General features: G+C 36.3%; 1 pseudogene; it reads left to right on the top strand.

Annotated features, from left to right (window-relative positions):
* Positions 1-664: 664 nt before the first annotated feature.
* Positions 665-1,451, top strand: LOC120186310 (annotated as a pseudogene).
* The last annotated feature ends 15,203 nt before the right edge of the window (positions 1,452-16,654 follow it).

The following is a 16,654-nucleotide window of genomic DNA, read 5'->3' on the forward strand; positions in this document are numbered from 1 at the left end:
TTTTATCAAATAATTTACCCGTCGTATTGAGTAAAAAAAAAACAGCAGCAAATGTCAAACTAGGTCCCTGTTTCCAGCGGATTTTTTCAGGAAACTAATAATCATAAAATTCCCAAAGAGAAAATGTCGAGAGTTGACATAGTAGGAAAAAGAAAATTATGTTTATATAGCATCTTTAGTCATTATCTAAAAAATATTTAAAAATTGTGTTGACCGGCGGCCTGCTAGCCACCATAACCAGTTGTGATGACAAAGATAAAGACTCGTAGCCAATGGTGTTTAATATTTTATGCAATCATGTGAAGATGCTACTTTGGTTGAATTTAACTGCAATAAACTATTGCCTGTTGCAAAGAAATTTCTAAAATATACATGACAATTCCTGAGATGATAAATAGACAAGCTCACTGGATCAGAACCACAAATCCGAAAGGTTTCCTATTAATTAGTTAGTTTCCTATTAATTAGTTCGAGCAGACTCAGATGTCAAAGCTACGGTAAGTTAATAGAGATGAACTGAAGAGGTTGATGGGATAATCGTTTCGATAAAAAATTTATTTATTTTATATAATTTAAATATTTTTTTTAATATTTTCTACTGGTTGATAATATGTATTTCTCTAATGCTGCAAATGCGTTTATAGAGACTAATATGCCGTGTTGTATGTCTTTTTGTAGGTTGCAAGGTAAGGTAGCTATTATCACCGGTGGCGCCAGTGGGATCGGTGAGGAGTCGGTGAGGTTGTTTGTTGAACATGGTGCTTTTGTTGTTATCACCGACGTCCAGGATGATCTCGGGAATCAAGTCGTGGCATCGGTAGGCCTAGACAAGGTTAGTTACCGCTTTTGCGATGCAAGAGACGAGAAGCAGGTCGAGGAGACAGTGAGTTACACGGCGGAGGAGACTAGACATTTTTTTCAGCAATGCTGGTGTCATGGGCTCGATGACCGGAATCTTGGAATTCGACATCGACGGCTTCGACAATGTCATGGCCACGAATGTTCGAGGCGTCGCGGCCACGATCAAGCATGCCGCTCGAGCCATGGTGGATAAAAACACACGCGGATCAATCATTTGCACTGCAAGTGCAGCATCATGTGTCGGAGGACTCGGTCCGGTCGGTTACACGACGTCGAAACACACGATCGTAGGGCTCGTTCGAGGAGCTTGTAGCGAGCTAGGGGGTTACGGGATAAGAGTGAATTGCGTTTCTCCATACGGTGTTGCCACGCCTCTTGCTTGTAAAGCTTACAATCTGGAACCGAGTGAAGTAGAGGCTAATTGTTGTTCTGTGAGCAACTTGAAAGGTATTGTGTTGAAGGCTAAACATATTGCTGAGGCTGTATTGTTTCTTGCTTCGGATGAATCGGTCTACATCAGTGGGCAAAACTTGGCGGTTGATGGAGGCTTTACAGTGGTTAATCACAGTGTTTCAGAATTTCAACAGTAATGGTTGTAAATTTATCATTACCAGCGCATTCCATGCGCATAACCAAAAAGATGTATTTTTATATGCTCAATTCAAGACTTATCGAGTCCATAATCAACTCAGTTCAGTGTCATTAATGATGACAGAAACTTGAAGCTGAAGCCAAGAATGCTGCCACATTAATTCCGTGATAACAGACCAAAAAAAAAAAAGAACGAACAGCAGAAGAAAATTAAAGAACAAATTGGTAAAGTAATAATCTTCTTTGGTTCTTTATCACCTGGTTTGTCGACTTCCTTTGATGCACTCACTCCTTTCCAAAACGAAGATTTCTAAGACCCATCACTAGAAAAAGAAGAAATAAAGTACCAGTTTGTTGATCGGGCAAGCCCTCCACCATTGAAATGCTGTTCATTATATAAAACATAGTGTTCTTTTAAGAGTTTGTTGAAATTTCTCAATGAATTTAAAACACGTTATAATCATGAAATTTGGTCCATTGTAGGTTGAAAGAGTTTGTTGTCGGTTTTTCATGCGTCCCAAAGTGTGTTGCATGCATTTTTTTTTAATCACTAATATCTGATCCATTGATTGATCATTTTAAATCAAATTTTTTAGAGATTCATAGTGAAACAAACTTTTTAATCTAATTGCTCTGTTCTAAAATACTAATATTCAAAATTTTGATTTTGTAAAATAATTTAATTTTTTATCTTACTAGATCATTTTATTATTATTAATACGTTCCATATATTTTGATTAGGGGTGTTCAAAATTCAATTTTAACCGAATTAACCGACCGAATCGAATTAGTTCGGTTAATTCGGTCGGCCACCGAATTAATTCGGTCGGGGAACGGTTTAGGATTTTTTTGGAATTCGATTAACGGTTAATTAGGTTCGAAATCGGTTAATTAACCGAATTAACCGAATTAACCTTTAAATATAATCATATTAAAAGGTCCAATCCATTTAAAATCCATTTAAAACCCAAATCAATATTAATTAATTAAAATAATATCAAAACTAAATACAAAATGTTTGAATTAAATTAATTAGATATTATTTATAATTAGATATTATTTAAATTAATTGTAAATTATTTTTTTAATTAAAAAATATTAAATTCTAAAATTCTAAAAAATTTCGGTTAATTCGAAAATTAACCGAATTAACCAAAATTTATTCGGTTCGGTTAATATTTTTTAAAAAATTCGGTTCGGTTAACGGTTAAAGAAAAAAAAAGTTCGGTTAATTCGAAAATGATAGTTCGGTCTATTCGGCTATCGAATTAATCGAATGAACACCCCTAATTTTGATGATACACATGTTGTCGGGCTAGGATAAGGTGGCGGCCAACATTGAACTATATTAATGATGTTGTTATAAGTAAGACAAACACAAAATTCTATATTATGGGATGAAAAAAACGAATTTAAAGATGATAATTTAATAAAAAAATATATTAAAAAAAATTAAAATATATAATAATTTTAATTTTTACTATAAATGATTGTCTCTTGTCTCTTCGGTACTTTCTAAAATCCTAAAAATAAATGAATTTATAAAATTTTAAGATGTAAAAACAAATTTTTAATAAAAAAATATAAAATATATGATATTTTAAATTTTCACTAACAAAACGCTGGTGTGACAAGTAAAACTAACTTGTTTGGTGCTATTTAGCCACACGAAACAGGAGTTGACTAACCTTACCTATTATGTAACTACCTTTTCTCTCTCACACTTTCCTATTTCTTTCTTCTGTGAAGACTTTCACAAAGCAAAGAAAGTAGCATTTTAATGCCCCAACAATGGCCTTTCAGCTCTGTAGCAACAGGGTTTTCCAGTTCTTTTGTTTTGTAAAATCAAAGAACTAAAAGTTTCAATTTTCTTACATCTTCCCCCCTCCAAGTTTTTTAAAGGATGAATAAACAAGATGTCATCAAGATGTAGGAACTATCATGTCAAATTAGCTCACCTATACTTTTCTTTTCTCGATAACGTTGTTTTGATTATATTTTCAACACTGTTTCTGGTTGTTTTGTTTACAAGCATGATTTCGCAAAGTAAATGCACAGTGTAGGTGTGATGAGTGTAAGCAGAAGATAAGGAAGCTGCTGCAGAAAATTGATGGTATTTATACATATATAAGTTAGATATTCTTTTTGAAGCATTAAGAAAGTTTACCGAGGAAAGCGACCATAATGTTTGAAGCGGTAAGCTAACATTTAAGCACATATATGTATTAGACATATATTACATGAAAGTAATGAAAGGTTCCAACTTTGGAAGGTAAGACTTATATCTTCCTGCTCGAAGTCTCAAACCGTCTCTATTTATGACCAATAAAAGCTCAAAACAATGTAGCAACCGCCTTAGATAATACCGATTTTATTTGTCACATATCGACATCCATCGAGTAGGGTCAGAGTTTCAACTAACTCGATTCGACTCGAAAATTTACATACTTCACCTAAAATCTGATCCGGGTTCAAGGTGACTTCAACCAACCCGAAACAGACCCACCTTTTTGACATAAAACCTAACCTGAAATAATAAAATATACTGATTTTACTTTGATTAAAATAAAGATCTAATTGAAAAATAATATAAAAATAAATATTATTACAAATATCCCTAAATATATAAGGTATAATTAAATTATTTCTTGGGTTGGGTCAGATATTTTTACCCTAAACCCGAACCCAATCCACCTAAACATTCTCTGAAAAATCTAACCCGACCCGATTATAAATTTTTTAAAAGAAACTCAATCCAATAAGGTCAGGCCTGGTCAGAATCTATTGAATCCAGGTTCTATGCCCATCCCTAGTCACATCCAAGGCATTTTAGTCTAGTGTGATCTATCCAACTTGACACGAAAATTATAAATCCTCTATCCAATCCGAATTCGACCCGTAAAATATACACTGACCCAATTTTTTAGATAAAATCCGAACTCAATTCGACCTGAAATAATATATTTATTAAAAAAATATTATTTTTATTTAATAAAAATAAAGATTTAATTGAAAGAAAATAATATATAGAAGGATATTATTACAATTATACCTAAATATAAATTATAATTACATTTTTTGAATTGACCAAGCCGAGTATTTTTACTCCTAAACCCAAACTGAGTCAAACATAACTTTAAAATACCCTGACTTGTCTACTCCCGGACCTAATTTTTTTTAAAAAATATTATCCGATCGAATCAAATCGGATTTAGGTCATGCCCATCCCTTGCGGGGATTGCTTAGTTGAGATAGTGTAGAACTGAAAATCTGAAGGTCGTGTTTATCCATACCGCAATTTTACATTTTTTATTTACCTTTCCCCCCTTTTGGAATGGAATAACCCTTTAAAGTGTCCTTGCCCATTATCGTTCCTTTTAATATTACACCGGGTTTACATATCAAATACTTTTATCCTCCTTCCCACGGAAATTGCATGCAATCTTTCCTTATGAAAACGGTAAATTACATTAATTCCTCAATTTTAATGTAAATCTATTTTGGTGATTGAATATTTGTTATCATAAACTTCAGTTTTTATTAGTTCACCTCGTTCAACTGTTATTTTTTTTATTAATATAGGGAATTATTAATTGTTTAACGTCAAAATCAAATCCAAATATCTAGCTTTGAGAGAAAGGTCTCGTAAGGGTTTTAAATAAATTCACTCAAAATTTTAAAACAACGTTAAATATTAATGGTTGAATGATCCAAATGTGTGAAATTCAAAATTGTAATCATTAAATTGGAAATAGTTACTATTATAAGATCAAAAAAGAAACACAATGAAAATTGAGTCATTAAACAAATAGTTTGTCCCTAAAGTTTCTGCATGCATCCTGTGGTTGTTGTCACGTCATCTTGTCGGCTACAGCCTTCACGAACCGAGTCGACTTCCTCCATCGGCTGCGGGCTTTGTTGGCTTCTCTCTCGGCTTCTTTAATTACATATTCAACAGTCTACCCTGGTTGGTGAGAGTAAAACTTAATTCCAAACCTGGTTTAATATTAAAACAAATCAATAATTCTGATCTTGGACTTCAAATTACGACCACTGAAATGCTGAGGTTGTTGAAAACTGGCCAACTCCATTTTGGAATTGAATTTCCCCACTACACCATTAAATAGAACGTGGGCAGTCCATTCAGTTTTGGTGAGGACACCATGTGTTCAACGTGGCAATAAATGTTGCCAAAAACAAGAGAGCATAATTTTATGTTAAAAAATATTGAATCTATAAATTTTAAAAACATAAAAATATATTTTCTAGTCAATTTCTGTTTAGTTTTATTTTTATATGAATTTAACGTATTTATAATAATATTTTCTATCGATTTTTTTTAATAAAAGATATAATGATATCAATGGTTTTGGTCTCTTGTGTAGTTTTTTTTTTATTATTATTATGGTTCTACTAGATTCCTTAATTGTTTGTTTTTCTGGTGTTTGGTTTTTTGTCCGTTTGTATATGGTATTTAATTAATTTTCGGATATATTTGTCGATTAGTATTTTTTTCGTTCGTCATTATTTGAACATATACTGATTTTTTCGTTCGGTATTTAATTTATTTTAACAGTTCTGTTGTAGTGAATGAGTATTTTCTTCATACGAAACATGACTTCGTCCCTATTCTACACTAATTTTCTAATTAAAAAATACTACAATAAATTTTTTATTATAAAATATCAATCAATGAATAATGACGTAAGGTTATCGTTAACCTTCACTATCACGTTATTAGCATAAGGTTAAATATATTAGTGGACATTGGTCTAAGGTCAAACACTTATTTTAATTGGTAAGCTTTCAAAAATTATAGAATAATTATAGTAATATTATAATAAATTGTAAAAGTTTGACAAATTTACTGATTATTTTGTAAAAATTAAATAAATTTGATAATTATTTAAATAATTTAATTATTATTTTATAACTTTTAAAAGTTTTACAATAAAATAATTACTTAAATATAATTTAATGATCACTGGTTTATTTTAACTGATAAAATGATAATAAATTGATCTCGAGGCTTTTTATTCAGGTTTAGATTTTTTTGGAGGTGTTAGTTAAACTTATTAAACATATGGCTTAATATTAAAATAAATGTTTAAACTATATTTCATATTGGTTTTTCATGACTAAAATTTATCTAATATTTTATCCGTTACACTTTTAGGTGTTTACCGTTAAAAAAACTAATAAGTGACACATGTCACTTAACATTTTTTTTAACAATAGACACTTAAAAGTATAACGAAAAAAATATTATACACCCATTTTTAACGAAAATTTATTTTACCACCGAAAAACAGTTTAAGGTATAATCATCTTAAAGAAATGGACAATTTGGTTTGATGCATGTGACCTAAGAAGGTGCGAGTGGTAAACTTTATGATTTAATAAGCATTTTTTATTAGATCAGATAAATCTAAATAATAATAAAATAGTTTACCAAACTCGGTTGAATTTGCTTCAATTTGAAAACTCATTCAAAATAATCTTTAATACATTTTATTACTATTTAATAATTTTATAGTTAGTGCGGTTCTACTTAAAATTTATCATTTTTATTAAAATATAATATAAACAAAATTAATAGATAATAAGGATTCATTTTTATAATGTATACCTATAATTGCATATGGTATATATACCAAAAGTTAAGATTAGATCAGATGATAACAAATTAGAAAGCCTCGTATCTTTTTGACTAACCTAATCTAATTTGAGAAGCATACATCTTTTATCTAAATTCGACTAAAAAAAAGTATACATTGATTATTGGACCCGATTCGAGGAGTATATTATTTTCACTCAAACTTGATCCAACTCGATTTTTATGGAATAAAAATTTGCATCCAATACGGTCGATCCAACATAAATATATATATAAAAAAATAAGGAATTAATATATATATATATATATATATATATATATATATAGAGAGAGAGAGAGAGAGAGAGAGAGGGGGGGGTAGTATTACAACAATTGTCCCTAAATTTATCGAATTGGAGTGAGTCGGATCAAAGATTTTTTAGCCTAACTCCAACCCAACTTAACCCCACCCCTCTCTCTATAAAATCTAACCAGGTCCAATCAAAAACCAATATTTTTTTAAAAGATCTTATCAAATCGAGTCGCATTACAATCTATCCCTTTCTATTTAAATTATCATCCCCGAATAAATATCTGTCGCAACCGTCTTTTGGTTGGGCCCCGGAATTGGGCTTCGACTTATAAAAATGTGGATTGGAGTCGCCACCGATCATTTATTTAAAATAAATGGGTTGATCGGATACCCTATTTCTTACCTGATTTGCGTCTTACCAAAGATGTATCGAATTCGGGAGTCGGTTACAGTCAAGGAAGGGTTAGCACCCTTGAACTGCCCTTTCGGTACTACGTAGTTTCCAGTTGTCTTAAATTAAGAAAATTGTAATTTTTAATTAAAAGGTAAAATTTGATCCTGAATTACTTACACTGATTGAGTGAAATACATCCTTGAAAGGTAGAGATTGTTAGAAAGGAAAAAAATGTGACAAAAATAAATAAGATAAAGTAATTAAAAGAAAACAAATAAGAACAAGATAAGATAAAGGCAATAAAAAAACAAATAAAAATAGGATGAATATAATAAAGGAAAAGAAACAATATATATATATAGTAAATAAAGTAAAATAATAAAATATATGTATAACGAGAAAAAAAAATATCAAAAAGGTACGATGATAATAATAAAAGAACAATAAATAAATAAAATATGTATGTTAATGATAATAAGTAATAATAACGATAAATAAGAATATATACATATATGAAAATGATAATAATAGTTATATGGATAAAATATATATATAATAAAAAGGAAATATATATATATATATATATATATATATATATATATATATATATATATATAAAAACAATAATGATAAAAAGGATTGAATTGAACACGAAATAAATTCAAGGGTCAATTTATAAAGATTTCGGGTATAAAAATCGATTTAGGGGACTAAATTAAATGTTTTAAAACATGGAGGGCCAAAGCGCGAATCTCTCTTTTCTTGTAAAAAACACTCGGGTCTGAGACTCGGATCGGGTCGTAGCGCGGGTCGCTAGGCCGGGTATGGGCTTTGTATAAAAGCCAATTTGCTCTCTTAATTTCTCATTTTCCTTTCTTCTCATACGAGAGCCTCCTCAATTCTCTCATCTGTTCTTCACTCTTTGAAGAACACGGTGGGCCTCCCACCATCTCCAAAATTCGACAACCGTGTGCCGCCTCACCGCCGCCGTTGATCGGCGGCGGCCGTCGTTCATCGGCGGCCAAACAAAAAAGTTTGTCTTTTTTAAAAGCTTTCGTCCTCCCGGTTTCAAAAATGTTTTTTGTTTTTGCAAAGTGGCCTCAGGGGAGGCTAGATCTGGATTTTAAAACCTCGACCTTCCCTTAAAAGTTCATCGGCTGAAATAATTTTTTTGGGTTGATTCGAGCCAAAATAAAAATGAAGAAAGAACACGCATGCAAGCCAAACGTTGCAAGGTATGGAATTTACCTCTTGCTGCTCTCTGTCGAAATATAAATGCTTCGAAGAAAAGAAAACTACTGTTATTGGATGCAATTTGTTTGTAACTTTTTCTTGGTATTTCGTATCAATCCCCCCATGTCCTACAAAATGTTTCTGTTACATGTATTTATAGCCTAAAAAATGCTATTTCAATGATGGAGTCCTGATGAAACTGGTGCTCTTGTTTGCTGTTATTGTGAGGTCCTTACGCCGGAGGTCTCTGGTTGTTGATGGCAAAACGTTTGGCCGTGTAACGTGGGGCTGTGGGACTCTCCTTGGCTGTTGTACGGCGCTGTGGAGTATAAGAGGCTAGGGTTTCTTATTGTACCTAGGCCACGGGCTGCTGACTTGTACTTGGGCCCTGTAAAAAAAAATGAATGTAATATTATTATGTAATATAATTTATAATATATAATATAATAATATTAATTAATGGGATGAAATTAAGTGTCTTCAGCTGCCCCTCTTTGCTCATTATCGTGTAACGAAAATAGAGAAAAGATTAAAAGACACAAATTTCATCTATATTGGATGTCCTCTGTCGTAGAGTTGAACACGATGTTGAAACTGGTTTTTTAATCACGAAATGACTCCCTAGTCATGAGGTTGAGTCAAAACTGGAAAATTCTGAGCACGAAATCCTTCGTCGTGAAGTTGAAATCGAACTCAGAGTATTGGGAAGTAGCTCATGGATCGTCTTCTAGTTAAAGATACTTTGTCGTGAAGCTGAAACTCGACTTTGAAGATTTTGGTGTTGATGTGTTGTAGATGACTCCCTCGTCGCGAAGTTGGGTCGACCTGTTTGTGAATCTGGAATCGTATATGACCCTTCGTCGTGAAGTTGAGCCTGAGAATTGGGTATCCTTCGTCATGAAGTTGAAATCCATGTATTGTTCCGAGTCCAATATACTCCGCTGTGAAGTTGAAATTGGTTCTGGAACTGGGAAATTGTTTGTTGACAGTCAGCCGCCCCTTCGCTGTGAAGTTGAGCTTGTGCTGTCTCAAGTCTAATGTCCTTCGTTGTGAAGTTGAAATTGGATCCGAAATTGGGAAATTGTTTATTGACAACCAGCGGTCCCTTCGTCGTGAAGTTGAACTTGCGTTGTCTGGAGTCCAATATCCTTCGTTGAAATTGGCTCTGAAATTGAGAAGTTGTTTGTTGACAACCAGCGGTCCCTTCGTCGTGAAGTTGAACTTGCGTTGTCTGGAGTCCAATATCCTTCGCTGTGAAGTTGAAATTGGCTCTGAAATTGAGAAGTTGTTTGTTGACAACCAGCGGTCCCTTCGTCGTGAAGTTGAACTTGCGTTGTCTGGAGTCCAATATCCTTCGCTGTGAAGTTGAAATTGGCTCTGAAATTGGGAAGTTTTTTATTGACAACCAGCGGTCCCTTCGTCGTGAAGTTGAACTTGCGTTGTCTGGAGTCTGATATCCTTCGCTGTGAAGTTGAAATCGTGGATGTTTGGCTTCGAGCTAGATATCCTTCGTCGTGAAGTTGAAATCTACTCTCGATCAAGTTGTATTGCTTTGAGTTCAATATCCTTCGCTGCGAAGTTGATTTTGACTCTAGCTAAGGCCTGTCTGGAAATCTTGATTATGGAATCATGAAGTTTTGATTCCTGATCTTCAATTCTTCAAATGTTCCAATCTGATGTTCGTTTTTTATCCTTGATCTGGGAAATGCTTCTCGACCACCTCAATTAGATGCATGAGCCTTGATCAGCTTCCGAGTACCTGTACTTTTCAATGAACCTTTGTACAGTAATATGCGAATATCTTTTGCATAAGTAAATAAATCATTAAGTTTAAGCTCAATCCAAGAGGCTCAAAAGGAATTGGCGTAAAGAAAATGATGGTTTTTTATTCATGAGGGGGAAAAAAACAATTAATACATGACAAACATTTTGGAGGATGAAGACATGATGAGGTGTAAATGAATGTCTTAGATTTCAATAATGTGGGCACTTCTGAGCTGAAAAGCCATTAGGTGTCCTTGAATACAACCTTTGCCAAGTGATTTTTGAGAATACGACAACATTCAGGAGAGTGCAACATTTCCTATGAAACATTCAGATGCCGGGGAGTTTCAACTGTCTAGATTTCTTGAATTATCCAAATCGCCCTTTCGGGTTTTCAACTTGGACCCATCCTTGGTTGCAAGACGCCCTTTACGGGTTTTCATCTTGAACCCACCTTTTTGTTATTTTCTTTTTCTTTTGTTCTTTTTTCTCTTTTTTCTATCTAGGGCGCCCTTTCGGGTTTTCACCCTAAATGTTTTTTTGTTTTTTTGTTTTTTTCTTTCGACTTAGGACGCCCTTTCGGGTTTTCATCCTAAGCGAAGTATTTCTTGACTGCATCCGAATTGATGGGATGTGGTAGGTCAGGTCCATCCATTTCGGCCAGGACAAGGGCTCCTCCAGAAAAGGCCTTTTTCACAACATAGGGTCCTTCCCAATTTGGCGTCCATTTTCCTCGGAAATCTTTCTGAACTGGCAAAATTCTCTTTAGCACCAGATCTCCTTCTCGGAATATTCTCGGGCGTACCTTCTTATCATGGGCTCGAATCATTCGTTTTTGATAGATTTGGCCATGGCGAATGGCCTTCAGTCTCTTCTCATCTATCAAATTTAGCTGATCATATCTGGATTGAGCCCATTTCGCGTCATCCAGTTTGACTTCTGTCAAGACCCGTAATGATGGGATTTCTACTTCAATGGGCAGCATTGCTTCCATTCCATATGCCAGCGAAAACGGAGTTGCCCCAGTCGAGGTTCGTACCGAGGTTCGGTAAGCAAACAAAGCGAAGGGCAGCTTCTCGTGCCAGTCTTTGTAGGTCTCAGTCGTTTTCTCCACTATCTTTTTAATGTTCTTGTTTGCTGCTTCTACTGCACCATTCATCTTTGGTCTGTAGGTAGTAGAATTGTGATGCTTTATGTTGAATTGCTCACAAGCAGCCTCCATCATGTTGTTGTTCAAGTTTGTAGCATTATCGGTAATGATTCTTTCAGGTAAACCATACCGACATATGATCTCTTTCTTCAAAAACTTACAGATAACAGATTGAGTGACACTGACATAGGAAGCAGCTTCTACCCACTTGGTGAAATAATCGATGGCTACAAGGATGAAACGATGACCATTCGAAGCCTTCGGATGGATTTGCCCAATAACATCCATGCCCCACATGGAGAAAGGCCATGGTGATGTCATGACTTGAAGCGGATGAGGTGGAACATTTATTTTATCTCCGTAAATCTGACATTTATGACATTTTCTAGCATAGTTGATGCAATCACCTTCCAGTGTGGACCAGAAATATCCGCATCTCATTACTTGTCTCGACATCATCTGTCCATTTGCATGTGCTCCACAAACTCCGTCATGTACTTCTTCCATTATCATTTTCGCCTCTTCAGCATCGACGCATCTTAACAGAACTTGAGTATGGCTTTTCTTGTATAAGACCTCCCCCTCAAGAACGTACCCAGCTGCCATCCTTCTAATGGTTCTTTTGTCGATTTCAGTGGCTTCCTCCGGATAACTTCGATGCTTGATATACTGCAAAATGTCGTAGTACCAAGGCTTAGTGTCTTTTGTTTCTTCAATCTGGTAGCAATGAGCCGGGTACTCATATGACTGCATGTCGATTGGCATCATTTCAGATTCCCCGCCAAGTTTGAATGCGGCCGCCAAGGTAGCCAAAGCATCAGCCATTTGATTTTCTTCTCTTGGCACATAGTGGAAAGTGACTTCATCGAATTCTTCGAGCAAATCCAACATTAGCTTTCGGTATTCTATCAATTTTGTATATTTGGTTTCCCATTCTCCACGGAGTTGATAGATTACTAATGTTGAATCTCCGTATACCCGCAAGGTCCTTATACTTTGCCCCAGCGCAGCTCGAATTCCTAAGACACAAGCTTCGTATTCTGCCATGTTGTTAGTACAATCGAAGTTCAGTCTGCTGGTAAATGGGTAGTGACCCCCTTCCGGAGAGATCAATATTGCCCCAATACCATATCCTAATGCATTGGATGCCCCATCGAAATACATTCTCCAGGAATTGTCTGTTGAAGTAACTGCTTCCTCTAAAGATAAAGCCATCAAGTCTCAATCTGGGAAATCAAAATATAGTGGCTCATAATTCTCGTCGGTTCTGCTTGCTAAGAAATCCGATATGGCACTTCCTTTTATGGCTTTCTGGCTCACGTACTCAATGTCGAATTCAGACAATAACATCTGCCATCGGGCTAACCTTCCGGACAGAGCAGGTACACCCATCATGTATTTTAAAGGATCTAACTTGTAAATCAACCAAGTGGTGTGATACAACATGTATTGTCAGAGTCTTTTTGTAGCCCAAACTAAAGCACAACAAACTTTCTCGATAGGCGGATATCTGACCTCGCAATCCGTGAACTTCTTGCTCAGATAGTAGATGGCTCTTTCTTTTCTTCTAGACTCGTCATGTTGACCCAAGACACAACCCATTGAGTTCTCGAATATGGAAAGGTATAGGAATAAAGGTTTGCCTGGGATGGGGGACATTAAAACAGGAGTATGAGATAAGTATTCTTTCACTTTCTCGAATGCGATCTGACAGTTTTCATTCCATGCCCCAGGGTTGTTCTTTCGGAGAAGTCGGAAGATTGGATCACACTTATCGGTTAACTGAGATATGAACCGCGCTATGTAATTCAATATGCCCAGAAAACCTCGGACCTCCTTTTGTGTTCGAGGTGGAGGTAGATTTTGTATAGCCTTAATTTTGTCAGGATCAACCTCAATGCCTTCTTTTCTGACCACGAAACCTAACAGTTTCCCGGATGTTACCCCAAAAGTACACTTGTTAGGGTTCAGTCGAACCCTTGATAATCATGTCGTCGAAATAAACCTCGATTTTTTTGTGCATTATGTCGTGGAACAGGGTTACCATGGCTCTCTGATATGTTGCCCCAGTATTCTTTAATCCAAAAGGCATCACTTTGTAACAGAAAGTTCCCCACATTGTGACAAAAGTGGTCTTCTCCATGTCTTCAGGGTGCAACTTGATCTGATTGTATCCCGAAAATCCATCCATGAATGAAAAGTAGTTGTTCCCGGCTGTATTGTCCACAAGAGTGTCTATATGTGGCAGAGGAAAGTTGTCTTTGGGACTTGCCTTGTTAAGGTCCCGGTAATCGACACACATGCGTACTTTCCCGTCCTTCTTCGTACATGTACTATGTTGGCCACCCACTCCGGATATTTGGCCACTTGAAGAAATCCGGCATCGAATTGTTTCTTGACTTCTTCCTTGATCTTGAGGAGCATTTCTAGCCGCATCCTTCTCATTTTCTGCTGCACTGGTTTGCATTCTGGTTTAATTGGAAGTTTGTGGACTACCATATCTGTGTCTAGTCCAGGCATGTCTTGATATGACCAGGCGAACACCTCTTTGTACTCCTGAAGTAGATTTATCAGGTTTTGTCTTGCTTCAGTCGAAAGAGTTGTACCGATTTTAACCTCCTTTCGATCTTTCTCAGTGCCCAGATTCAAGATTTCGATTGTCTCTTTATGGGGCAGTATCTGTTTATCTTCTCTTTCTACCATTCTCAACAATTCAGTAGGCAAGTTGCACTCCTCTTCAGTGTTGTGTTCATCAAATTCCCCAAGACAAATGACCGATTCAAAATCCACCTCCGGATCAGGATCATTAGTGCCTACATTATCGTTATCTGGGGATCTGAAAGATGGGAAAATGTGCATGTGTGAGAGGAGAATATCCCACACGAAATAATCAAGAATTAAGTTTTTTTAGGGAAAGTGGAAACGAAGTATTGAAATAAAGAGGATAGATAATGAATTCAAAATGAAATAAAGGAAAATTTGTTTGCCATGAAAAGAGGAAAAAATGCATCTTTTATTGAACTTAAACCTAATATTTATTCACCCTTACAAAAGATCACCTATTGCCCCGGGTATAGACAAATAGGGATAGTTCGAATATTACTCTGAAAAATTCTTGTAAAACACAGGTAGTTCTTCGACCGTCCAACTGCTAGGCACGAATCCAGGTGGCAAAGGGCATATCCCAGATCTAACGATGTCGTCAGTATTTCCATTGGTTACGACATTGATGCTCAGTTCTTCCAAATCCGTCTCTAAATCTGCCGGGGTGGTTTCAAACACATATCCACCCGTCTTGAATGTGTGGCAAAGAGGCGGGAATGTCATGGGCTCCCATTGAAGTTCACTTCCAGTCAACCTGGCTAGTCTTCTTTCTCGGTTCTTCTGAACTTCTTTCCTCCTTTCATGGTAACTGGGTTGAAAGCCGAGCCCAAACCGGTATGGCTTTGAAATGGGAAGAACTGGATCAATCCTCCCTTGCAGAAATTTCCCAAAACCTCTTCCAGTCTTGGCACCTTGTCCCAATGTTTGTATGATCTCCATTCTGGTACACTTGGAAAGTCGGGGTTTAGGAATCGTTCTTCCTTCTGCCACAAAGGTGGCACTCACAAATTCCAAGGAGCGGAATGAACACTCCACCGCTTCCTCATCCACCTCGATGTATGGGGCCTCCGTGGTCACACTTGCCACAATATCTTCCTCAGCATTAATAATTACTAAGGCCCCGTCAATAACAAATTTAACCTTCTGGTGCAGTGTAGATGGTACTGCATCAGCTTGATGAATCCAGGGTCTTCCCAAAAGACAGTTGTAAGAAGGCATAATATCCATCACCAGAAACTCAATGTTGTAGGTGGCTGGTCCGATAGTCAGCGGCACCTCGATCTTGCCAATTACCTCTCTCTTGGTTCCGTCAAATGCTCGGACCACATTCTGGCATGCCCTCATATGAGAGGTATCTATTGGCAGCCTTTTCAAAGTGGCTAAAGGCATTACGTTCAGAGCTGAGCCGTTGTCAATCAACACACTTGGCAGAGCATGCCCCTTGCAGTAGGTAGTGATGTGCAATGCCTTTGTTCGACCTCTTCCTCCGGATGGAATCTCATCATCTGAAAATGAGATGAGATTATCAGCTTGAATATTATTCACCAGTCGATCCATCTTACTGACTGGTATGTCCTGTGGCACGAATGTCTGATTCAGGACTTTCAACAGTGCCTCCCGATGTGCTTCCGAGCTTAATAACAGTGCCAACATTGAAGTGCGTGTCGGCAAGTTGTGGAGCTGTTCTACAACACTGTACTCACTATGCTTTAGAAATTTGAGGAATTCTTTAGCTTCTTCCTCCTTGATAGGTTCATTGATAGTCAATACATCTTCCTTGAAGGGCTCTAGTTGTCTTTGCCCCACATTGTTGTCACATCCTTCGGAAGTACTCACCTGGCATCCGTACTTCCATGGCACTTGCCGATTGTCTTTGTACTGAAAAGGTCGAGGGGTCATAATCACCACATTTGCTTGTGGAACTACTGTTGACATCTTTGCCTTAGGGGTAATGATCAAAGGACTACCCCTGCCGAATCTCTTGTCTGATGCTCTTTCAGTAGCACAAATGTCTGCTTCCGGGGAATCCTGAACTTCTTCGTAGAACTCCAGCTCCTTATGGTCCATCATGAGCTGGACTAATGTCCGGAACTCGGAACATCCTTGCACTTTATGCCCCTCTTTGTCGTGGTAGCAACAATAATTACC

The sequence above is a fragment of the Hibiscus syriacus genome, unplaced genomic scaffold (assembly GCF_006381635.1).
Source record: "Hibiscus syriacus cultivar Baekdansim isolate YM2019G1 unplaced genomic scaffold, ASM638163v2 tig00113337_pilon, whole genome shotgun sequence".
Taxonomy (NCBI): domain Eukaryota; kingdom Viridiplantae; phylum Streptophyta; class Magnoliopsida; order Malvales; family Malvaceae; genus Hibiscus; species Hibiscus syriacus.